The following is a 25,883-nucleotide window of genomic DNA, read 5'->3' as shown; positions in this document are numbered from 1 at the left end:
ATAGGCTGGGTCTACCAAATGTAGCACCATCTCTAAGGAGTTCAAGGGACATGGACAAAAACCCCCAAACCAAAATAAAGAACCTGAATTGAGAAGCGTTATCACATAAAGAAAACAGCAAAAAATATCTCACCCACAATTTTATTCCTTTATGTTGTGGAGTCACTTGTTCAGCACTCGGCAGCAACAGACCCAAGGACCTTCTCAGAGGTATCGTCTCTGTTCAGGGAAAAGGAAAAACATGAAAATCAGAAGTGAAATGTTCACATAGGTTTTTATGTGCTCTGTTTCCCTTGGACTGAAGCAGAGGTATTCCCAAGACTGAGGTTTCAGCCGTATCTTTAGATTCAACTGCCTCTGGGAGTTTCCACACTCTGTGAATTTGTTAAAGAAAAATACATCAGGCAAGCTTTGCTCTTGGTCTACACAATATCTCTTGACAGTGTAAGAACATGCCTAAAAAACCCACTCCTTCTCTTTAGTTTCAGGGTGCAAACGTTAAGGGATGCCCAGTGAGATAGAGCAAATAATTCTCATTTTCTGAAATTTGTGATTTCACATAGCTGTCATTTCCCCAGCTTAGTGATTGCATATTTTATATTTGGCCTTAGCCAGTTAAGCAGGATCCGTCAGCATTTTTTCTACATTTCCTATAAAAAGAAAGTCCATGCAATTATAGGGATTGCAGAGCTAGAAGCAAATAACTGGGACAACCAAGCAGACCCAAAATTGCAAGAGGTCCCAGCCCAGAAGAGCAAAACCTTGGCGAGGATGGTGTGACACAAAGCTGCACAGAGGACTCAGCCAATCTGTTATAAAGCAAAGTTAGCAGAAGATGGAAAAACTCATTATGGCATTTTTATATTTTATTTTGAACTAAAAATACATAGAGAGAGGAAAAATTAAATTATGACTTTTGGAAAGATGATTCATACAAGAGTGCATGTGCACATGCTTGTGTATAGAGCAGTAGGCAGAAATAACAAATCTATACAGACAGATATACAACCACATATTTTAGAACATCATCCATAAAGAACTGATAACTCTGGAGACTCTAGTTAATGATGTAATAAACTCATTTCCCCACACACACTTTAACAACTGATTTTTTTAATCCCAAATTTGGAAATTAATGTTTCCGGTGGAATTTAACATGCTTTTGATGCAGTTTATTATGCTTTAATAACAAATAAAATAGAAAACCAGAAAAAGAATGTCTTAGGCAATCAGGCAGAACCACTTTTCCACCGTGTAATGTTAAGGATGTAGAAGTATTACTCTCTTTTTACAATAATTTTTCCTCAAAGAAAGTGTTTCAAACTGCTGAAAACTTGGGCTGGTTGGTTTGTTTTAAGCAGGACTCAGCCTTCCAGACTTGTCACCAAAGCCTTCGTATCCCTCCTTGTGATGGGATGGTAAGGAAAGACAAATGACGTGAGATGAGACTAGAGGTGGAGAGAACAGCAAAGGACACTGACGGAGCTCCTGCCTTGAGTTTTCATACCCTCAGAAAAACCACACAATTACCTTTTCCCCTTCTTTGATGAGAACAATGAACTTCAACACCCTCAAAAGCCAACCACAGAAGCTCCAACACACAAAAAACCCCAAATCATTTTAAGTTAATTACTTTAAGTTAAAGTACAATACCCAGAGATGGCTTTTGAACACAGAGTAAAAACATAAGATGTTTAAGTTTTAAGATATTGCTCAGCAACATCTTGTCATGCTACATCACACATCAGGAAAGGTGGTTGGAGCATGGAGAGTGTTGGTCTCTTCTGCCAAGAAGCAAGTCATAAAACAAGAGGAAATGGCCTCAAGTTGTGCCAGGGGAGGTTTAGATTGGATATCAGGGAAAAATTAATGGAAAGGGTTGTCAGGCATTGGAACAGGATGCCCAGGGCAGTGGTGGAGTCACCATCCCTGGAGTGGTTTAAAAGACATGTAGATGTGGTTCTTAGGGACATGGTTTAGTGGTAGAGTCAGGTTATGTTATGGTTGGACTCCATGATCCTGAGGGTCTCTTCCAACCAAAATGATTCTATCATTCTATGATTTCTTCCTTGTCATTTCTTCAGCCAAAGGTCAAAATTCACTTTCCCAAGAGGCAAGCCTTCCTATGGAGAGCAATGAAACTACCACATCCAGCTACCTCAGGAATAATTCATCATGGAGACCTTCCAAGCATCAAGACATGCTGCAGTTTCTCAAGGAGCAGCCTTTCCTCTTCATAATCACTGCACAGCAACAAACAAAACACCTACATCGCCACCACAAAGATTCCTTGTACAAACTATATTTCTACTGTAACACATCTAAGGAGGCATCGATAAGTGTCACCATTCCTGCAGGTGTTTAAAAAGCATTTAGACAAGGTTCTTAGGGACATGGCTTAGTGCTAGAGTTAAGTTAGGTCATCATTAGACTCCATGATCCTGAGGGTGTCTTCCAACCAAAATGATTCTATGATTCTATGATATAAAGTACCACTGTCTACTAGTTCACATCTACAGATTAGCAACTAAACATGAAGTCTATGTATCAACAGTCCTGGGAGTGTTTTGTTCATTTGTTTGTTTCTTCCTTGAGGTTTTGTGAGTTTGGTTTGCTTTTTTTCAAACTATTAGAAAAATGTGAAAGCAGAGGTAAGTTCTTGGTACACAGCTAAAATACGCCCCAACCTGCTCTAGCGTTGGGACTTTGCCCTTCTTTGATGCACGACACATCTCAGAGCATTCAGAGGTCCCAGCAAAGAGGATCCCTCCAACCCCACCATCATATATCCAGCAAAGTCACCCCTTGACTGCCTTATTGCTTTCCATGTGCCACCAAGTTCCCATAATTCATAAAAAGAGCAAAACTGAGCAAGCTACAGAGAGCAATGTTGGCAGCTGTGGTTAACTATTTTAATCTGATTGGTCACTCCTTCCATCTGGTAAAAAAAAAAAAATCCTAATATTTCCATGATTTAGTGCAACTTAAGGTGGGGGAATGAAATCAGAAATCTTGTATCTAGCAATCTCACATGGAATTATCTTGCTCCAGATGAAAACAGCATTGTTTGTCCAGCACTGAAACCTCAGGATGCTCACAGCTCCTAAGGCAAGAGTTTCTATCACCTTCATGTAGCCTTGGGTGGAGTGTTTTTAAACTGCCTCTAACAAACAAAAAATCAGTAAATATTTTAATTTTTCAGAACAAGTGAAGCCACAAAGCAGGAATTCAGGTCAAGCACAGAAACCTGGTGGCCCAGTTTTACAAAAATATCAATATTATGTCCATCTCTCAGACCACCCAACCATCACGTGGTGCCTGGTACATGCAGCCCTGGAATGATGAAAACCGATATTGAAATTATGGATGCACACTATGTCACGCATGTGACTTCTTGCTGACCCATCTTCTCCTTATCCTCCAACCCTTCCCATCCCACGGATCTATCTGGTTTCTTCTCCAACCCCATCTTATCAAGCAGTTTCTCCACATCAGAGTCTCTCCTTGTGTTGGACACCACAAAGGAACCCAAGAAGGACACGATCTGTGGTTGGCAGCCATAGGAACAACCCCATTATAGGGAAGAATTAATGGCAATTCTGCCTACCTGCGGGATTTTGCGGGTTTTTTTTAAGCCATTGTGTATATAACTCACATGATGTCAGTACAGGAATATCGCGCTAAAGATCTAGAACGTAAGAGGTGGGCTTTCCTCGTTTCTATGGTTATAAGCAATTTTAATGACCAACCTAAATAAAAAAGCTGGAAGAGAGAGAAAGTAGGAAGGAGTGAGGTAGGCGTTTAATTTTGATTGACAAGAACTAGCATAACTAGTTAAGATCTGTCAAATGCCTGCTGAGGATCACAAATCCTCAGCATATTGTATGGCAGATAGAATTAGTTTAAATGCACAGCTTTACAAAAATGTTTCTTACCCAGCAAGATTGGAGTTTACCATTTCAGTTTCCCCACATAAAGCAGCTGATAAGTACCAAAGAAGCCAACATAGGGACAGAAAAAATATACAGTTTTTATTATTTGTGAGATTTTCCAACGTTAACATGCTACTATGTCTTAACTTTTCTCCTTGGTCAAAATATCTTTATCTATCTATTTATATACACACATACATATATATATAAAAGGACAGAATTCCCAAGAGTGTTAACTATGACAACAAACTATTTGAAAGGTATTATCAATGACATCACTTTGGAATCACATCTGCATCACATTAAATGGTGAATAAACACAGAGTAAGGAGGTGATTCCTGCATTAATGACCTTAAATTCAGAAATTAAATGCAGAAAGGGTTGAACATACCCTGTTTCCCCAAAATATAACAGTGTCTTATATTAATTTTTACTCCAGAACTTATTACTTTTTTACATGTATAGCTGCCTGAACATGATTTAAATTGACTTTTTGAATGAACTGTAACTAGGGCTTATTTTTTGGAGTAGGGCTTACATTTAGAGCATCCTCAAAAAAACTGAAAAATCATGCTAGGGCTTATTTTCAGGGTAGGTCATATTTTCAGGGAAACAGGGTAGATTGGAAGGGAAACATCAAGAAATGCAGAGACAATCTGGAGGGTCAATTACACCAGCATGATGGTCAGCTGTGAGGTTCCCTGAAGATATCCCACTAAAAAAACAAGGTTTGGGGAAAATATAAAGCATCCCTGCAAATATTCATGGGTGATGTCATCAAGAGGGAAGAAGAATGGAACAACAGGGACTTGGACCACTTCAGAGTCAGAGGTTTATGACCTTGGAAGGGAAGAATCAACATGTCAATGAGGCATAAGGCAGCACAAGAAGGGCTCTGGAAGACAGAACCAGCAGCTTGTGTTTAATGCCACAGAAATGTGGGATGCAGCAAAGGACAGACACAAAGAACGTTCAAGAGGTGCCTGAAGCAAGAGAGAGCAGCCCTGCAGAGAAGGACTTGGGGACACTGGTGGATGAAAGATCGGACATGAGCCGTCAATGTGCGCTTGCAGCCCAGAAGCCAATTGTATCCTGGACTGAATCCAAATGAGCGTGGGTGGCAGGTCAGGGAGGTGATTCTGACCCTCTGCCCCCCTCTGGTGGAACCCCCCTGCAGTGCTGGTCCAGCTCTGGGGTCCTCAGCACAGGACACATATGGACCTGTTGGAGAGGGGCCAGAGGAGCCACATAAATGACCCGAAGCTGGAATAGCTCTGCTGAGAGGACAGGCTGAGAGATGGGGTGTTCAGCTGGAGAAGAGAAGCTCCGGGAAGAAGGTATTGTGGCCTTTCAGTGCTTAAAAGGGGACAATAAGAAAGATGCGGACACACTTTTTAGCAGTACCTGTTGTGATAGGACAAGGGCTGATGGTTTTAAACTAAAGGAGGGGAAATTCAGGTCAGACATGAGGAAGAAATTCTTTACTGTGAGGGTGGTGAAACACTGGCCCAGGTTGGCCAGAGAGGTGGTGGATGCCCCATCTCTGGAGACATCTCAGCCCAGGCTGGACGGGGCTCTGAGCAACCTGAGCTGGTGAAGATGTCCCTGCTCATGGCAGGGATGGCACTGGATGAGCTTTGAAGGTCCCTTCCAACCCAAACCATTCTATGATAAACTAGGAAGATGTTCTTTTACTCACTCAGCATGGTCAAGATGCAAACAGGACACTGTGATCTTCAGTGGGCTACACACTCATGAGAGCACTTTATAGATCACCCCTTTCTGAATTCCTGTGTACTTTCTTTTAGTGTTTTAGACCATTCTGCTATTTTATTAAATGTAATTTGTCTTTTAAGGAGGGAAAAACCAGGCAAGAGAGGACAGGGTTATGAAGGAGGGGAGTCGACAGATCCTGAGATGCCTGCCAACAAGATCTGCATTTAAGCCCTGCATTTCTGGCAGAGAACATCCTCAAAATCTGATATTTAAAAGTCTTATGGTGTTAGAATGTATAATTAAAGTAAAAGGACACAAGTGAACTAAGAGCTGATCAACACAAACTTGTATCAAAGTCAGGAGAAAGTGTTCTCATAAAGTCTCATCCACCTGGTTCTTCTATGCTACATTGAAAGAAAGAAAAATTAGCCACCAACTGTTTTTATTTCCACTGAAGAGCATCCCTCTCCAGCCTCTAAATGTACAGATTGGTACAAATCTCAGAGCTAAAGAACTCCAAATCCCAAACAAAACTCAGAACTCACAAACTGTCTCATTTACTGCTGGTTTCCCATCCTAGAGCAAAATATTTATTGTGATACAAACTTTTATTTCCCCACAAAATGCCCAGTCTTCACAGTGTAAGAATAATGGAAACACATACAAATTATTATTTCTTGAAGAACCATAGTCCTCGCTCCTCTAGAATTAGAGTAAATGGAAGGATTCAAATCCACCTTCCAGTTGATCACCTTATTGGGACAAGTCCACTGAATACTGTCTCTTAAAGCCCTTGATTTGGAAGTAATTAAAGCAAAGCTCTATGAAATCTATTCATTTAGCAGCTATACCCTAAACAAGCACAGTAGCACTCACACGCTAAATTACTTCTTTATAGCAGTACCTCAAAAGTCATTATACAGAACTTGGTGGAATTGGGCACAGATTACTCAAATTCAACTAAAAATTTCAAGTCAGCTCTTAAATAGTCAACTAAGACCTCCAGTGTGCTAACATCAGTGTGGTATAGAATGAGGAAAACCAAACTCCAGGGTGTTTTCTCCCACTACTCCATTGGGCACGTTGGCTTCACTCAAGTCCAACCATGGCCCATGATGATTTGATGGGCTGTAGGAGTCCAACACACACCTCAGCTCAGATTAAGTCCCTCAGAAATCACATGCAACAGAGAAAGGCATTGCAAGTGCGATCTTCCAGCCTTCCTATCCAATGGCAGAGGATGCTGTACTGGTCCACAAGCAAAAACATTTGGTCAGCTTTGTCCAGGAAACATCTACTGAATTAAGCCCATCACCAGCACACAGGAAATCTCAATAACTGTGGTTTCAACTTACTATCTAATTACGGGGACGTGTGCGAGAGGAGGGAAAGAACTTGAGCTCCTGTCAGTGTTCAGGTCATCAAGGACATCTTAAAGGCATCATTTAATGAGACAAAGAGACACCAAAAGTCAAATAAGGTTCAAAAGTAGGATAAAAGACACAACAGGAATATTAGGCAAGAGTCAGTAAGGGAAGAAAACATGCTGGTGCAGAAGGTACCACCAAGAGGTTAAAACTCCCACCTGCTTTTCAGACCTCAAATATTAAATAGGGCAACTTTTGGCCAGTTGTCCCATGGCATGTTATAGCTTCTCTTGGTCTCCCTCAGTGCTCATTGTCCTTACTGAAGCAGGATAACTTCTCCACCTGCCCAAAAACCCACACAGCTGCCCAGCTGTAGCTGTTGGATACAACTGAGCTTGGGGGCAGAAAGAGGGAGAAATGGTACCTCTACCTTGTAGCAATGGACACAGAACCAGCTTGAATAGCCACAGATCAAGAACCGTCAAACCACTGGTTTGGTTCTCCTCATTTACTGCTTTTCCTTCACAGTAGTACCACTCAGTAACCAGGAAAATAAAACCAAAAAAAAAAGAGTAATTCATATTTTATGCAATTTCTTATTGCAAGGTTTCAAACAGCCAAGCCACCTCTTGCCAAGTTGAACATAAAAGTCAAAGCAGCACTGACTCAGCTGGCACAAGCTCATTTATTACCAGATAACGCTTCCACATCCCCCAAACCAACTCTGCAGCCATCAGAGCCACCTCTTCCCTGGACAGTACCCAGGAATCACTTGCCAGTGAAACCCAACTGGATTTATCGCTTCTGCAACCCTGGAAATTCAAGTTACAGAGGTGACGTTATGTTTTCATTCTGCCAATGCTAATCTAATACCTTTTTAAAGGTGGACACCTTTCACCCTGTTGGCTTCCAACACCGAATTACCAGCTCTGCTACACTTTAGAATAACTGAGACGAGCATGCCCTCTGGGCAAAATCCCTTGCTGTAATCTTTATTCAAAACACACAGCTCCGGAGTCTTGTGCACGTTGCCAAAAATCACCTTGAGGTTTGCTCTTAAGGCGGCAATTTGCATATCAACATTTTGCTGCAAAGCTTACCCAATGTCCCCGCTATTATTTTAATACTCAACTGTGGGCGGCCCCCCGAGCGGCACAGAGAAGCACAAGCTAAAAATACTCTTGCTTTCCTCATCGGCTCCACACATGACCACGGTTAACGCCGGCTCGGATGTAAAACCAGGAGCGGTGGCATCCATCTACCTCTCGAGGAGGATGCACAAGCTCCTAAGTGCTCAAAGAACGTGCTAAGAAGCAGAAAAGTATCTCTGCATGGGTGGAGGAAGGATGCACACAGCAGCTGGAGGAGGAAGACCATGGCAAAAGATGTTTTTGCAACCAAGGAAAGCAGGAGAGGTTTATCCAAGAGTGATATATACTTGGGAAAACACATTAAGAGGTAATAAAGCAGGCAAGGGAGGCATCGTCCAGGACATGAATTTCAGATGATGCTGAAGAGAAGAAGGGAAAGAAACCTCGTGCACAGAACAGGAGTGGTCCCAGCGAAGGCGAGCACAGCCTGATTCATGCCCCAGACGGGAGATCCTGGTCCCACTGGCAACATCACGTTGATGTAAGCACACAAAAAACATGGATTGCAGGTTTTTCTGTGTTCTCCTCCCCTTCGCCCAGCAAACCCCAGTCTCAGAGGCTGTAATTATTTTTGGCAAGGTGTAAGGGGATCCAGGAAATGAAACCAAAAAACAAGAGTTATTTATGAGATGCAATGCAGGGAGTCAGCATCAGAGAGCAGCTACCAAATCAGCAAGTGCAAGGTCACCCTTGACTGCTTAGGAGAGCAGCTTTGCAAAGTGGTGTGGAGCCAGCCAGGTAAAATAACCAGCCTTGGTCTGCCCAGGAAGGCGAGTAATGGAAATGGAGCACAACGAACCAGCAGAAAACATTGCCTCATTCAACTGCAAGAGCTTTATCATGGGGCTGGTAGTCTTTGAGAGGACATCTGTCAAAAAGACATCCATCAAGAAGACGTTCATCAAGAAGACGTTCATCAAGGAGACGTTCATCAAGTAGACGCCCATCAAGTAGATGTCCATCAAGCCCTTAACTGACCATGACAAGTACTGGCCTTGCTGGACTATGGGAGAGAAGCAAAAAGGACATCAAGTCTTCGACCACCAAAGCTGGTGTAGAGTGAGGCAGCCAAGGGGCTCCACCTGCATGTAAAAGACTGGTGAAGGCCACTCATGGCCTTATTCGGAAGACCGTTGCCTGTTTCCAAGGAGTTATATTATTGTTCCAACCCAGGAAGCACCACAGATTTTGAAAAGTAATTTGCTTGCAAAGAGCAAAGCTTCATATTCTTACTCTGCTTTCCACCAGCAGAGAAAAGCAGCTAAAGCTGAACCCTCCCAGAAAGAGAATATTCCACCCCAATGAAGCTGAAGAAGCCAGCAGCATCTCAAGCCCATGAAGCAACCACTGAGGAAAATGCAAAAGCTCCTTCTTGTTTTATCAGAATCCAAAGGAAAAGGGATGGTCAAAGCTGGGAGATGCAGTTAGGCAAGAGGTGAGTGTCCTGGAGACAGAAGGACCTCCAGGCTGCTTTCTGCCCACTCTGCATTCTATGTTCAAAGCCTTGCAAACAGCACCAAGATCCACAGCCCTGTTTCCAAGTACAAGATTATAACCAATTATAATTAACTCTTTAAAGTATGACAAACATGATGCATTAGGAAAGGAATTGGATGAAGAGAGAAGAGCAAGACTGTAGACCTGAGAGCCCATGAGACATCTCTGTACATGAAAGGAAACAAAGGTATGTCTGAATAATGTGGAGAGGAAGAGCAAGAGGAAGAGGAGAAAGAGGGAAAGGAGGAAAAGGGAAAAGGGAAAAGGGAAAAGGGAAAAGGGAAAAGGGAAAAGGGAAAAGGGAAAAGGGAAAAGGGAAAAGGGAAAAGGGAAAAGAAAGGGAAAGGAAAAGGGAAAGGGAAAGGGAAAGGGAAAGGGAAAGGGAAAGGGAAAGGGAAAGGGAAAGGGAAAGGGAAAGGGAAAGGGAAAGGGAAGGGAAAAGGAAAAGGAAAGGGAAAGGGAAAGGGAAAGGGAAAGGGAAAGGGAAAGGGAAAGGGAAAGGAAAAGGAAAAGGAAAAGGAAAAGGGAAAAAATAATTAAAAAAAGCAGACCTCCACTTCCACACACAAAGAAGAGGATCTTTGCAATTAAACCAAAATAGAATTTTTTTCCATTGCCCCATGGCTGGGGCAAAGCAGAAGAAACCCATCTGCTGGAAGCTCTAAAGATGATAATCAGGAAAATATCTGTAGTGAGATTGTCAACCTACTTTTCAAACTCAAAGGCGAGTCAGTCACTGCATCCCGTTTTACTGTAATATTCCAGCACTGTTTCCACCACGTGCTGAGATGCATCTCCAAGGGACCAGTTTTGGAACTTGGCTGGGACACCAACCCATTACATTTTTAGAAAAATATCCTCTGAAAACTTCCCTGTGGTGCATGACCAAGACACCAGAGGTCTTTGGAAAGCAAGCATCCAGTTATTACCTAAACCAGAAGTGCCAAAAAGCTTAGGGCAGCATTTCTGGGGCTTCAACACCCACCTTTTACCACCTACTTCCATCTTCAGGCACTTGCAGTTAATGGAAGCTGAAGGTCTTTGACACTGAGAAATTGAGCCACTAACAGTGGCCTTAAAAGAACTATAAGCATCATCATTTTAACCTTTTTTTTTCCTAATTTATCATTGGTAAAAGTAGTCCTAGTGAAATGACTTGATCTTTCACTGTCAGTACAAATCTGGATTGCTTTGCAACCCATATAGCAAACAAAAACATATGCACTATTATTATATTTATATGTGAAATTTCTAAATATGCCCTTATGCAGTATATTATGGAAATTAATTGTTATTTAACAATACATATATAATTATAAGTTTAATTTCTCATACTTTTTCACTGAGCATCCTCTCCTGGTCACAACCTGCAGCAGAATATTTGATGGGACTGACATTAATGTCTCTCCAGCAACAGGAACTCGGGTAAGAGAGCAGCTGAAGATATATCAGGCAGACAACAGAAGACATCACAGAATCACAGAATCTACTGGGTTGGAAAAGACCTCAGAGATCATCAAGTCCAACCCTTGGTCCAACTCCAGTCCATTAACTAGATCATGGCACCAAGTGCCATGTTCAATCTCAGTTTAAAAATCTCAAGGGACGGTGAGTCCAGCACCTCCCTGGGCAGCCATTCCAATGTCTGACCACTCTCTCTGCACAGAATTGCTTTCTAATCTCCAGCCTCAATTTCCCCTGGCAGAGTTGAAGCCCATGGCCCCTTGTCCTATTGCTGACTGCCTGGGAGAAGAGACCAATCCCCACCTGGCTAGAACTGCCCTTCAGGTAGTTCTAGAGAGTGCTGAGCTCAGCTCTAAGCCTCCTCTTCTCCAGACTAAACAACCCCAGCTCCCTCAGCCTCTCCCCATAAGTCTTGTGTTCAAGTCCCTTCACCATTCTTGTTGCTCTTCTCTGGACCTGCTCCAGCACTCCAATATCTTTCCTGAACTGAGGGGCCCAGAACTGAACACAATACTCCAGGTGTGGCCTCCCCAATGCAGAGTACAGGGGAAGGATCACTTCCCTTGTCCTGCCGACCATGCTATTTTGGATACAGGACAGGATACCATTGGCCTTCTTGGCCACCTGGGCACACTGTTGGCTCATGCTGAGCTTCCTGTAAATTAGTATCACCAGGTCCCTTTCTGCCTGACTGCTCTCCAGCCACTCTGTGCCCAGCCTGGAGCCCTGCAGGGGGTTGTTGTGGATAAAGTGCAGGACCCAGCACTTGGCCTTGTTGAACATTTGGGAAAGATAAATCACATCTCAAGCTATTTAGCACTATGTGTCAAGTTGTATAAATTAGGTATTTTAGAAATTAGGAGGTTGTTGTGAGAGTCTAGAAAGCTAATAGTGTTACAAGGGATCATAAATCAATTGTTTTATGGGGGGGAAATAGTCAAGAGCTGCATTAAGGTTTGGCCCTTGCCTCACTTTGAAAGAAGATCTCAAGATCAAGAAGATGCTCAAGATCTGCAGCTCCCAACAGGAGGATGAAGCTACGTGGATTTATTTGTTTTTAATTAGAAAATGCAGCTTATTTGAGTTAACTTCAAATTGTTGGAGGAATAAAGACCTCTCATTCATAAAGATCCCACAGCAAATAGAAGGGACACGGAGGGACTTTCAGTTACTGTCGGGATGTTGAACCAGTGTTGTAAGCAAATTATTTGCTAACGCAATCAAAAAATCAAATTCCTTTGAAAAAAATATCAAGCCCACATGTTGGAAAGAGGACACTTCAACAGAAACAACAGCAAAATGGCACAAACCCAAGGGATCACTCCCATTTCAGAGAATCACAGAATCACAGAATGTCAGGGATTGGAAGGGACCTCAAAAGCTCATCCAGTCCAATTCCCCCGCTGGAGCAGGAACACTCAGATGAGTTTACACAGGAAGGTGTCCAGGCGGGTTTGAATGTCTGCAGAGAAGGAGACTCCACAACCTCCCTGGGCAGCCTGTTCCAGTGTTCTGTCACCCTCACTGAGAAGAAGTTTCTTCTCAAATTTAAGTGGAACCTTTTGTGTTCCAGTTTGTACGCATTACCCCTTGTCCTATCATTGGTTGTCACCAAGAAGAGCCTGGCTCCACCCTCGTGACACTCACCCTTTATATATCTGTAAACATTAATGAGGTCACCCCTCAGTCTCCTCTTCTCCAGCTCCAGAGCCCCCCTCCCTCAGCCTTTCCTCACACGGGAGATGCTCCACTCCCTTCAGCATCTTTGTTGCCCTACGCTGGACTCTCTCCAGCAGTTCCCTGTCCTTCTGGAACTGAGGGGCCACAACTGGACACACGTTTCGAAGCAGACGAAGTGTAATAAATAGCAAATGAAGAAAATATGTGGTGTTTAGATGTCATATTAAACAAGGCGTTACTGGCAAGTCAGCGCAGTTCCTGCAGCCTCATCGACCTTCCTCATCGTCAAAAAGATGCACAACAACATTTTTTGCTCCCCTCTCCAAAATTAGAAGCTGGAGCATAATGAACATCTCCAGGCCTGGACATGGGATGCTGCAAAGCATTTGCTAATAATCAGCTCAAATACAATTACAATTACCTAACTAGCTGCAATCACTGCTCCTAGGTTGTTTGTTTGTTTGGTTTTTTTTGCCACTAATATGTTTTGCAAACAAATTATTTGCCTTAAAAATTGCAATACTGGTCATAGGTCACAAGACCTATGGGGAGATGCTGAGGGAGCTGGGCTTGTTTAGTCTGGAGAAGAGGAGGCTTAGAGGGGAGCTCAGCACTCTCTAGAACTACCTGAAGGGCAGTTCTAGCCAGGTGGGGATTGGTCTCTTCTCCCAGGCAGTCAGCAATAGGACAAGGGGCCATGGGCTTCAACTCTGCCAGGGGAAATTGAGGCTGGATATTAGAAAGCATTTCTTTGCAGAGAGAGTGGTCAGGCATTGGAATGGCTGCTCAGGGAGGTGCTGGACTCATGGTCCCTGGAGGTTTTTAAACTGAGATTGGACATGGCACTTAGTGCCATGATCTAGTCAATGGACTGGAGTTGGACCAAGGGTTGGACTTGATGACCTCTGAGGTCTTTTCCAATGAGGTCTTTCCAGTGGATTCTGTGTTTCTGTGATCTAACCAAGGACTAAATTTGAGGGGGAAATTTTTATGAGAAGCGGCAATTTTTGCACTGAAAACTCAGACTGGACCCTACAGTTATTTTTGCCTAAACCGTTGCACAGCTCACAAACCTGGTGAGATGTCATCCAACTTTTCCCAGACTTCAAAAACCAAAATTTAATAAAAAGGATTTTTCTCCCCTAAGACACCTCAATATTGGGGCACACGAGCTGCACAGCGAGTGCTACCACATCTAGACTATGGTCACAGTCATGAGATTTCACACAGTGGTAAATAAATAAGGGAATTTCAGGGGAAAATAGAAAAATTAAGAAAAATAGCATTCATAGCTCTATACGCCTCCATCACGGCTCCTGAGCTATGTTCTCAAATGGGATTTTTTACAAAGCAGCCATTAATAGCAAGCTGGGGAGTTCCCTTGTGTTGTATTTGAGTCTCACCCAGCAAAGAAATGGGTTAATTGAAAAATTTGGGTTGCGACACTTCCAAATTTGCCTGTTTTTCACATGGAGAAAAATGAAGGAGGCGCTTCCCTCCTCCACACAGGAGCATCGCAAGATTAATTATAAACTGAAAAAAAAGCCAAATCTTCAGCAATGAGTATCATCAAAGTCCCTGATGGAAGAAAATGTTTTATTTTATGGAAATAAGGACTATGACACAACAGGGTTCGAATAAAATTCTACAGCATGACTCTTTCCTGCACTCTGCCCTTGTGGCCAGGAAGGCCAATGGCATCCTGGGGTGTATTAGAAGGGGGGTGGTTAGTAGGTCGAGAGAGGTTCTCCTTTCCCTCTACTCTGCCCTGGTGAGACCACACCTGGAATATTGTGTCCAGTTCTGGGCCCCTCAGTTCCAGAAGGACAGAGAACTGCTGGAGAGAGTCCAGCGCAGGGCAACAAAGATGCTGGAGGGAGTGGAGCATCTCCTGTGTGAGGAAAGGCTGAGGGAGCTGGGGCTCTGGAGCTTGGAGCAGAGGAGACTGAGGGGTGACCTCATTAATGTTTACAGATATATAAAGGGTGAGTGTCACCAGGATGGAGCCAGGCTCTTCTTGGTGACAACCAGCGATAGGACAAGGGGTAATGGGTACAAACTGGAACACAAAAGGTTCCACTTAAATTTGAGTAGAAACTTCTTCTCAGTGAGGGTAACAGAACACTGGAATAGGCTGCCCAGGGAGGTTGTGGAGTTTCCTACTCTAGAGGCATTCAAGACCTGCCTGGACGCCTTCCTGTGTAACCTCATCTGGGTGTTCCTGCTCCGGTAGGGGGATTGGACTGGATGAGCTTTTGAGGTCCCTTCCAATCCCTGACATTCTGTGATTCTGTGATTTTTTTATTCCATGCACCAGATGATGGAGAGTCCTTGTCACGGAGGCACCCCGAGGTTAGTTTAAGGGACAACAGGGTCCAAAACAACTTTTATTAAACCAGTGAGAAACAGGGTTTTAGCAGTCTAAAAGTGACTTGAATACAGGTTCGGATATCAGTTGAGGAAAATTATTAAGGGGCAGAAACTAGTAATTCAGGAGGTCCACTGAGTGCATACATGTGGCATCACCAAAAACAATGCCGGAGCCACCCCTGAGTCTTGGAAGAGTACACACTTGCCTCAACACGGTGTGGGATTATTTTAAAGAGATACATGTACTCGTATTGAGTATGGAAAGCATACACTCGCGATTCTGCGAGGGTAAATTTATAATACACTCACAATCCTGCGAGGGTTAGTACACGTGCAAATATGCACAGAATATTACACGTGCTTCTGTGGAAGCACGGGAGGAAAATACACCCGCGATTATGGGAGGATTAATTTTACACATGCTCGTATTGAGCACAGAAAGTACGCGTGCAAATGTGCACGGAAAGTATAAATACATGTGCAAATGTGCACGGAAAGTAGATACGCTCGCAATCCTGCGAGGACTAATTTTACTCACACACGTGACGGCAAGGCAAGCGGAGTCTCCATCCCTGGGTGGGGCAGGGGTCTTGGCAGCAGCATCTCGCTCGTGCTCCAAGAGATCCACACCAAAGGGCGGAGTCTTGACAAGAGTCCTATTTTTTATAGCCTGATCAGATCTGACTGTAGGCACTCCGGAAGCTTCTCTGCACCCCTACACTGGCCGCGGGCACCCAGCGGCTCCCTGGAGCCTCGGCACTCCCTTCTCCTAACAGCCCTGGCAAGGGTGCTCTGGGGTCAAACAAAAGTAGCTGTCAGCCTCAAACAGCAGAGAGAGAGGGAGATGTGTCTACTCCTTCCATATCGAAGGAGGGAGGGGGAGAGAGGGGGTTTGCATTCTGCCACAGTCCTACAGGGGGAAAAAAAGATACATGGCAAAGTTATTCAAGACTACAATCATAATAAATGTGTGCAACGGGAGGAGGACAAATAAACTCAAAAAAAGAAAGTAACATTTTTGCAATGTGTGGCTTTGCAGTGATAGTGGAACAAGAACAAAACAAACGCTACACAACAGAAAACATAAACTATTTTTCAGTTATTTCACGCTTTTATTCAGGGAAGAGATAACAGAGATAGCAAAGAAATCGCAGTGTATCTCACAATGGATCACCAATGCAATCTTCACTTTCTAATGGCTTTGCAAGCAAAACAGACATAGGGAAAAAAAAAAATAAATCCATCCTCCCCTTTTGGTTTTAGTTAAATGATATTTTTTTCCATCTTTAGAAACACTGAAAAGCAGAGATGTGCCCATGCAATGCAACAAAGAGATGGCACCTGCCTACTGAATTTCCTGACTAGTGACACTACGAAGAAAAAGAAAAGTTTTAAATAGAAACCTCCCTGCAAGTGTTAAATCAGATTAATTTAACTCTTTTGCGTTATTTTAATCTTACGTACCATCATTGCAAGGCAAGCAGAAATACACGAGTAGGATTCTTATCTTAACCGTATTCCTTTGGAAACACAGTGTATTATTAAAAAGCAAAAATAACCTTGCTGACAGCAAAAAGACACGTGTTCCTTCCCAGTAAGGTGATAACACAAGTTTTACACTTAGCTTTTTGGGTATTCAACTCATAGAATCATAGGATAGTTTGGGTTGGAAGGGACCATCAAAGGTCATCTAGTCAAGCAACTGGCATGAGCTTCCCTCCATCCTTGCAATGTTTAATGCCGCTGCTGGCAACGCTGACACAAGTTTGTGGCCAGATTTTATTTGCACATGTGAAAAAGTATGCTCAAAAGTTTTTAAAAAATGCAATTTGAAGGGTTGATGATGCTGCTGGAGGACAAGTTCTGTAATATCGCACCAACAAACGCGGGCATGAAGGCACTTGGTGCTTCATTTTACACAAGTTAAGTTCATGCTTAAATGTCTGAATGGAATTTAGACCGAATGGATCATGTCATACGCAAATGCATCTGCTATTGTGGTCAGGAAGACACCGTCAACCACATCCTGGGTGGAAGAACCAGTCATCCATCCATCCATTCCTCCACCCATCCATCCAGCCATCCATCTGTCCGTCCATACAGCCATCTGTTCATCCACCCATCTGTCCAGCCATCCAGCCAGCCATCCGTTCATCCACCCATATGTCCATCCATCTATCCATCCACCCATCCATCCAGCCAGCCATCCGTTCATCCACCCATCTGTCCATCCATCTATCCATCCACCCACCCATCCTTCCACCCATCCTTCCACCCATCCTTCCACCCATCCGTCCATCCATCCGTCCATCCATCCGTCCATCCATCCATCCATCCATCCATCCATCCATCTCTCAAGTCTCATGGGGATCAGACCTGGATTCAAAAGTCCTTTCCAGTGCAAGGAGCTTCTGTCCCGATGATGATGCCCCCAACCCTACATCAAACCCACCTCAAACACACAAAGCCCTCAGGTATCACAGATTTACATGGTCCCCTGCAGCCCAAACAACCCTCAAGAGGTCCATAAGAAGCCAAAAAAAAGTGCCACCAACCCACCCCACTCCCCAAACTAACTCAACTGTAGGAAGGAAGATAAAAAACATGGGAAAAGTAAATTAAGATTTTTTAAAAGTTCTTTCCATTTTCATCCAGCAGAATGTGTTTATGGTACAAGCAGGGAATGAAAAGTATTATTTTTATCTTGATATTATTTACCCTTTCACACTTGCTATTTAAATACGCCTGAATTCACAGAAGCAGCAGTACAAAATACCATTTGATATATATTTATAAGCAAAGGGAAGCACAGACTCAGTCATTTTCAGCTTGCCTACATCTTTTTTTTTTTTTAAATTAGATTTTAAGTGCTGTAATATCAACGTGTGAATTTATCAAGACACAGAAGTATTATTTTCCTCCTCCCTCAGCGCAGGCATCTTGCTGGGAAACCTGGTTCACATGGGAGAGTTGAGTGGTGAGGAGCAAAGGACAAGAGGTTTAAACTAAATAAATAAAGAAATAAATAAATAAACAAGCTGTGAGAAAAGGAATAAGGTTTCTGGTACAAGACAGGATGGGAGTAAAAGACTTTAATATTAAAATCGCTGTTCTACCAGTCTCTGTAGCCAACCTCAGTGGAAGAACTCGCAGTTGTTGCACAAGAGGGAACCCTGGACACTGGGGAAAAAGCAGCAGCATAGCATTATACTGTGAAATTCCTCAAGGCCTCTCTCCATGATTTTTCAATGCTCTTGAGAATCTGGAAACGTCCCAGAAGACTGGAAGCTGGCAAACGTTGTCCCAGTCTACAAGAAGAGCAAGAGGGATGACTCCGGCAACTACAGGCCTGTCAGCCCCACTTCTGTCCCTGGCAAAATCATGGAGAAGATGTTCTGGGAGTTATTGAAAAACATCTGAAAAACAACATAGTCATTGGTCGCAGCCGGCACGGGTTCATGAGGGGAAAGTCTTGCCTGACCAGCTTAATTTAACTCTATGACAAGGTTAACCACGTAGTTGACCAAGGGAAGTCTGTTGATGTGATTTTTTGGACTTCAGCAAAGCCTTTGATACTGTATCTCACAGTAACATCCTGGACAAGATGCCCAGAATACAGCTGGATAAAAACACAACACAGTGGGTGAGCAACTAGCTGACAGGCCAGGCTCAAAGGGTTCTAGTAAATGGGGTTACGTTGGGCTGGTGATCAGTCACTAGCGGGTTCCGCAGGGATCCATCTTAGGACCTGCATTCTTCAATGTCTTTATAAATGACTTAGACTCAGGACTTGAGGGATTGCTTAGCAAGTTTGCTGATAACACAAAATTGGGGGGAGCTGTCAACTGTCAGGCCTTGCAGAGGGATCTGGACAAATTGGAGAACTGGGCAATCACCATCCTCATGAAGTTCAACAAGTGAAAATGCTGGATCTTGCACCTGGGACACAGCAACCCTGGCTGTACATACAGACTGGGGGACGAGATGCTGGAAATCAGCTCCACAGAGAGGGATCTGGGGGTTCTGATTGGCGGCAAGCTGAACATGAACCAACAGCGTCCCTGGCAGCCAAGAGGGACCCATGTCCTGGTGCATCCAGCACAGCATCACCAGCCAGGCAGGGAGGGGATTGTCCCGCCCTGCTCTGCACCGGGGCGGCATCACCTGGTGCATTCACTGTGTGCAGGGCTGGGGACACAGGATAAAAAGGATATTAAGTTACTGGAGAGTGTCCAGAAGAGGCTACAAAGTTTGTGAAGGGTTTGGAGGCGAAGCCGTATGAGGAGTAGTTAAAGTCACTTGGTTTGTTCAGCCTGGAGGAGACTGAGGGGAGAACTCATGGCAGTTACAACTTCTTCACAAGGGGGGGAAGGGGGACAGGCGCCAAACTCTTCTCCTTAGTGACCAATGACAGAACCCAAGAGAATGGCAGGAAGATGTGCCAGGGGAGGTTCGGGTTGAACATGAGGAAAAGGTTCTTCACCCAGAGGGTGCTGGACACTGGAACAGGCTCCCCAGGGAAGTGTCACAGCCCCAAGCCAGACAGCGTTCAAGAAGAGACTGGACAATGTCCTCAGACACACGGTGTGAACTGCGGGGTTGTCCTGTGCAGGGACGGGAGTTGGACTCGATATCCCTGTGGGTCCCTTCCAACTCAGGACATTTTATGATTCTACCAAATCCACATCAGCTGTGGTCGCGGCATTTTTTTAATTATGTGAATATGCACAAGCAAACCAGCAAGGCAGGAAGTCACCCTGGAGATGAGATGAAAAATGATGTTGCAGATGGAGAAGACAGTGGAGCAGGAAGGCATTGAGGGGCCAGAGAGCAGCTGGGCTGAGTCATCGGGGATTTAAAGACCTGAACCACCTGCACTGACTCCTAGACCAAGGTGATATAGAGACCAACAAGGCAGGACAGGGTGTTGTGTATTCACAGACTCATTCCAGGGGGAATATCCCCCTGGAAAAAAGGATGAGAGCTGGATAAAACATGAACCTTATTGCTATTTTTAGTGAATGAAGAAAAAAGGGAAAAAGAACCCACCTAGTTTAGTCTGGCCTTCCCAGTCCCACCCCATGCACCACATAACTAGTAAAAATTGAGGATTTAGCAGGATGAAGCAGGAAGAGAAAAACTTAAATCCACTACCCATCCCACGCACGTGTTATCCCCGGGTTTGCAAACAGACAACCACTTGTTCATGCAGCGTTCCCAGACACAAGGACTCAGCTCCAGCTGCAAATGTCACAGAATATTTCAAACACAAACAAGCAGAGGTCTTGCTGCATGTATTCAGCGTGCTGGTTTTTGATATGTGCACAAAGACACCAAGCAGTTCCATGGTAACACAGGATTTCACCAGCAAAGTCCACTCCAACACCAGGTGCTGCAGGTTAATTGCACCACTCAGCTTGGGGGAGCTTTTATTAAAAGCTTCCAAAAAAAACAAACATTCTGAAGTATAAAAGCAACCTACAAACAAAAACATATCCTCAAAATTAACCAAGGACTGCTGCAGGTGCTTTATACATTTAAAAGTAGTTTTCATTTCCTCTCCTGTATTTTCCCACAAACATTTGCAAGTTTGTCTCGCTGACTTATTTGTGGTTAAACCTTCCTGGATTAGTACAAAACTAACTAAATAAATTCATTCAGAATAAACAAATAAAACTGAGCCAAGACTTGATATTTAACTACAACATGGGTCATAGAGCAGTTCCCAACACTGGCATCGCATCCGAGGTCAACAGATCAATGTTTTGTGTCCCTTCTCGCTCACACCCCCGGGCATGGCAGCCTTGCACAATTGCTCGTGCACACACAAACCCCATGCCAGGGCAGCCACAGCCCCTACGTTGTGCAAACGCACACATGCAAACCCCATGCAAGGGCTGCCAGAGTCCCCAGTCTGCAAAAACACAACCCTGTGCAAGGCCAGTCCTGCTCCCAGGCTGCAAATACAAACCTGTGTATGAGCCCTGTCCCTAAGGGATGCCCACAAGCCCCTGCACAGTGTAAGACCAGCCTTGTATCTTTGTCCCTTGCACCATGTGCAAGGCCAGCCCTGTCCCCACACTGCACATACAAACACTGTGCATGGTCAGCCCTGTTCTCAGGCTGCACACAAACCATGTGCATGTGGAGCCTTGTCCACAGGCTGCTTACCCACCCCCATGAAAGGCCAGCCCTGTCCTTAAACTGCACATACACACTCTGTGCATTTAGAGTCTTGTCCCCAGGCTGCAACACACCATGTGCATGCGGAGCCTTGTCCGCACATTGCACAAACCCTGTGCCAGCCCAGCCCTGTCCCCACGTTGCACACACACACACCCTGTGCCAGGCCAGCACCTGTCCCCATGCTGCACACACACCATGTGCATGTAAAGCCTTGTTCGCAGGCTGCTTACACACCCCTGTGCAAGGCCAGCCCTGTCCCCTAGCTGCACACAGACCATGTGCAAGGCCAGCCCTGTCCCCAAGTTGCACACACACTTTTGTCAGGCCAGCCTTGTCCCTAAGCTGCACACACACATCCCTGTACCAGGCCAGTCCTGTCCCCACGTTGCACACGAACCATGTGCACGTAGAGCCTTGTCCGCCAGTTGCTTACACACCCCCGTGCAAGGTCAGTCCTGTCCCTAAATTGCAAATACACACTCTGTGCATGGTCAGCCCTGTTCTCAGGCTGCTCACACACCATGTGCATGTAGAGCCTTTTCCGCACATTGCACAAAGAGGCTGTGGAAGGCCAGTCCTGTCCCCATGTTGCATACATACCATGTGCATGTAGAGCCCTGTCCCCATGTTGCACATACACACACCCCTGTGCAAGGCCAGCCTTGTCCCCAGGTTGTACATACAAACCCTGTGCATGGTCAGCCCTGTCCTCAGGTTACTCACACACCACGTGCATGTAGAACCTTGTCCGCAGGCTGCACACACACCCCTGTGCAAGGCCAGCCCTGTCCCCATGTTGCACGCACACTCTGTGCCAGGCCAGCCCTGTCCCCACATTGCACACATGCACACCCCTGTGCAAGGCCAGTCCTGTCCCCATGTTGCACACAAACCACGTGCATGTAGAGCCTTGTCCGCCAGTTGCTTACACACCCCCGTGCCAGGCCAGCCTTGTCCCCAAGCTGCACATACAAACCCTGTGTAAGGCCAGCCCTGTCCCCAGGTTGCTCACACATCAGGTGCATATAGAGCCTTGTCAGCAGGCTGCACACACACACCTGTGCAAGGCCAGCCCTCAGTTGCACACTAACGACTTGTGCCAGGCCAGCCTTGTCCCTAAGCTGCACACACACCCGCCCTGCGCAAGGCCAGCCCTGTCCCCACGTTGCACACTCACACACGCACACACCCACGCACGCACAAACCCCCTCTCTTTGCAGAACCAGCCCCGTTCCCACGTTGCCCCCGTGCCAGAGCAGCATGTCTCCATGTCACACGCCCCCGCAAGCCGGGTCACCCCCCGGGTCACCCCCCGTGTGACACCCGAAGGGGCGGGGAAAAGTCCGACACGCGCCGCCGCCGCCGCCGCGCGCGCCCCTCACCTGCCGCCGCGCGCCCGTCCCCGCGAGGTCGCCCCGCCCCGCCGGCACCCAAACATCACGTGACCACGGCGACCAATACGCGGAGGGAACGACACAAGGGAGGCGGGCACGCTGTGCGGCCACGCGCACCGCCCCTCAGCGCTCCCCCCTTAGGGCGCTGCCGGGCGCGACCGCTGGAGGGGCCGCTCTGCTTCTGCCCCTGCCCGAGGGGTGTCCCCCACCCGCCTCCTCCCTCCCGACCCTCCGTGGGGACCCGCCAAGTCCCTGCCTTCTCCCTGCACTCGCGTTCCCCTCCTCGAGGTCCTCCCGCCCCCCTCCCTACCCCCACGGGCTCCGTGTTGCTCCCTGGGGATCTCCCGGGGCGGTTCTACAGAACCACAGAATGTCAGGAGTTGAAGGGACCTCGAAAGCTCATCCAGTGCAATCCCCACGCCGGAGCAGGAGCGCCCAGATGAGGTTACACAGGAAGGCGTCCAGGCGGGTTGGAATGTCTGCAGAGAAGGAGACTCCACAACCTCCCTGGGCAGCCTGTTCCAGTTTTCTGTTACCCTCACTGAGAAGAAGTTTCTTCTCAAATTCAAGTGGAACCTTTTGTGTTCCAGTTTGAACCCATTGCCCCTTGTCCTATCATTGGTTGTCACCGAGAAGAGCCTGGCTCCATCCTCCTGACACTCACCCTTTATATATTTATAATCATTAATGAGGTTACCCCTCAGTCTCCTCCAGCTCCAGAGCCCCAGCTCCCTCAGCCTTTCCTCACACGGGAGATGCTCCACTCCCTTCAGCATCTTTGTTGCCCTGCGCTGGACTCTCTCCAGCAGTTCCCTGTCCTGCTGGAACTGAGGGGCCCACAACGGGACACAATATTCCAGGTGTGGTCTCACCAGGGCAGAGTAGAGGGGCAGGAGAACCTCTCTGACCTACTGACCACCCCCCTTCTAATCCACCCCAGGTACCATTGGCCTTCCTGGCCACAAGGGCCCAGTGCTGGCTCATGGTCATCCTGCTGTCCTCTGACCTGTAAGTCAGGGAGGTGCTTCTCCTTGTATTGAGCACAGGTGAAGCCACACCTCGAGTTCTAGGGTCAGTTTTGGGCCCCTCACAACAAGAAAAGCCCTTGAAGTGCTGGAGTGAATTCAGAGAAGGGAATGGAGCTGGTGAAGGGGCTGGAGCACAAGTGCGATGGGAGAGGCTGAGGGACCTGGAGGGTTCAGCTGGAGAACAGGAGCTGAGGGGAGACCTTCTGATCTCTGAACTGCCTGAAAGGAGCTTGGAGCATGGGGGGGGTTGGTCTCTTCTCCCAGGGAACAAGTGACAGGAGGAAAGGAATTGGCCTCAAGTTGCACCAGGAAAGGTTTAGATTGGATATAATGAAGCAATTCTCCCCGGAAAGGGCTGTTGGGCATTGAAACAGGCTGCCCAGGCAGTGGTGGAGTCACCATCCCGGGCGCTAAGAGCAACAAAAATCTTTTAGAAACCCCTAGTCATAATGTAACAAGAGTAGACCTAATGTAGCAAGACTAAGCACAATGTAACAGAAACCCAACGAGAAACAATAGCTCTGTAGAGACTGGACATGAAGCAAAGCAGGATGTCCTTGGCTTGCCAGCTGGGAGAGCAGAATGTTGCACCAAATGAAGAAAGGGCTACATGACTTTTGCTGAGTAGCAGCACAAAATGACAATACGCTTGTTCAAGAAATTAGGTCAAGAAGCCAACACCGTGGGGAGAACTGGGCTGCAAAGACCACAGGGGACAGTGGAGACCCCTGTTGAAGACTCTCGAATACCGAAGACGGACTTCCAGGAAATGGCAGGGTTATGTAACATTTTATGTTTGATGCATGACTATGTCCTGGAGCTCTGGAGACAAACTTTCAGGCGAGGCCATAACCATCATGGTGCAAACTTTCAGGATTCTTCTCTCTCTCACAACCATTCACTCCAGAGTCTGTATTTTAGAACTCCAGCAGCAAACTTTCAGGCAAGGCCTGATAACTGTATGCAGAGCAGACTTTCAGGAGACAAAATTCTCAGAAAATAAAAAATTTAACGGAGTAGAATAGCAGGAGGGCTGGCTCAAGCTGTGTACCTGCGCAGAGGTCCAACTCGAACATAGAAAACCACAAACTTCTATATCTTTACAAACCATGCATACCATGATCCAGTCGAATTACAATATTTCACTTTTGGATCTTCTTGCTTCTCATTGGATCTTTTTTGCTGCCTCCCCATGGGCCTTTCATTTGTTCAGCTGTAGGTATTGTTTATGGTCCATAGCCTTGCAGGTGCTGTTTTGTCTGAATAAATTCTTTCTTCTTAGCAAAGTGCAAAATAGGCCTTAACTTATAAGTGTTCAGTGTAGTTTGTAGTCGCTTTTGGTAAATATGAGCAGGACTTTACAGCTTAAAATTTTAGCAAGTCCAGCTTACCAAGTAACATGAAGCAAAGAGTATATTAAAAATCATACAACCTTATGTCTCTAAATAATTAATTATATTTAGTGTGCATCTACTTAAGCCAAATGATCAATATTAAACTTAAATTGGGCTCATCCACTGACCTATGAGTAGTAAAACCATGGCCACACAGCTCACTAATTGAGCAGGGAGAGCTCAAAGTGGGCTCATCCAGGCTGTCGTATTTATAGAATAAAGTGGTTGACTCGTAGTCAAATTGCACACAGTAGGAATTGTATGCATGAGACTCCCCTGCACCCACAAGTTACCGGCATTCAGTTGCTGTTCTGCTTTCTCGTGGGTCTCCTGGAAGGGGATCTTAGCTGGGCTACAGCTCAGGCTTTTACCTCCTCTGGAGCCTGGACCAAACTTCTGTTGGTTTGGCTGGGGGCGATCGAGTGCATCCGCCACAACACTGCACACAGGAACTGAAATAAATTACTAGAAATCACTTACTCGCTGCTACTAAAGTCACTAATGCTGCTCAAAACGCCGTGAATTGCAAGACCGAGACTGGAGGTTCACCCAAAAAGCACTTTGATGGAGCACTCCAGGTGCTTGGTCCAGCTCACACTGTACCTGGGAGGGGTTCGCTTTTTATTCGTGAATCGACAGCAGTCTTACTTGGTGGTTGGCTTTGCAAGAGGGGTTATAAAACAAGGATTTTCTTGATAGGGCC

General features: G+C 45.7%; 1 protein-coding gene across 3 annotated transcripts in view; it reads right to left on the bottom strand.

The window, feature by feature from the left end:
- TSNARE1 (t-SNARE domain containing 1) overlaps positions 1-22,790 on the bottom strand; it is a 531,215-nt gene extending 508,425 nt beyond the window's left edge. For 2 of the 3 annotated variants that reach the window (XM_082045886.1, XM_082045889.1), the window contains exons 1-2: positions 22,747-22,790; positions 134-219 (exon numbers count right to left, since the gene is read on the bottom strand). The gene's annotated coding sequence lies outside the window, so the exon portion shown is untranslated. The remainder of the gene's footprint in view (positions 1-133; positions 220-22,746) is intronic. The other variant, XM_082045887.1, reaches the window with a different exon arrangement.
- Between the last annotated feature and the right edge of the window lie 3,093 nt (positions 22,791-25,883).

The sequence above is a fragment of the Streptopelia decaocto genome (assembly GCF_964273445.1).
Source record: "Streptopelia decaocto genome assembly, chromosome: 2".
Classification (NCBI taxonomy): domain Eukaryota; kingdom Metazoa; phylum Chordata; class Aves; order Columbiformes; family Columbidae; genus Streptopelia; species Streptopelia decaocto.
The sequence above is the reverse complement of the archived record's forward strand: the minus strand, read 5'-3'. Positions and strand labels throughout refer to the sequence as shown.